The sequence below is a fragment of the Myotis davidii genome, unplaced genomic scaffold, assembly GCF_000327345.1.
Source record: "Myotis davidii unplaced genomic scaffold, ASM32734v1 scaffold826, whole genome shotgun sequence".
Classification (NCBI taxonomy): domain Eukaryota; kingdom Metazoa; phylum Chordata; class Mammalia; order Chiroptera; family Vespertilionidae; genus Myotis; species Myotis davidii.
The window spans coordinates 606,063-606,504 of record NW_006297142.1 but is presented as its reverse complement, the minus strand read 5'-3'; the positions used below and the strand labels follow the sequence as shown (position 1 = coordinate 606,504).

The 442-nt window shown below is 62.2% G+C and overlaps 1 protein-coding gene across 1 annotated transcript in view; it reads right to left on the bottom strand.

Annotated features, from left to right (window-relative positions):
• FADS2 (fatty acid desaturase 2) overlaps positions 1-442 on the bottom strand; it is a 28,238-nt gene that overhangs the window by 16,645 nt on the left and 11,151 nt on the right. The gene's annotated exons all lie outside the window — the stretch shown is intronic.

Here is a 442-nt window from a genome sequence, read left to right as displayed (position 1 = left end):
GGTCACACGGCTCTGCTCCGTGGTCAGCTGCGCCCTGTGCCGCGTGCTGTCCCCTTGTCCGCAGACCCCTCTCTACCCCGGCGCAGCCCGACGGCTCGTGGCCAAGGACTCCTCGTAACAACATAACTCAAATCCTCGTAACAACATGACTGTGATGAAGGTGAACGAGAGGAGGCCTGGGGGAGGGAGGACTCATTTCCCCGCGGGCGGACAGGCTGTGCCAAGCTGTGCTCTGCGTTTGTTTCCCCGGAAGAAGAAGGAAGAACTCGCTGTGCTCAGTGGCTCACACGGCTCCGGCTCATCAAGAGAAAGGGTTTCCCTGCCGGCCCCACAGCCCACTGCTCAGATCAGGACCGTCCAGGGGCTGAGTCACAGACCAAGAGGCGAGGGTCTGTCTCCAGAACTAGCGCGGGCTGTGGCTCTAGGAGACAGGGAGTCGGGC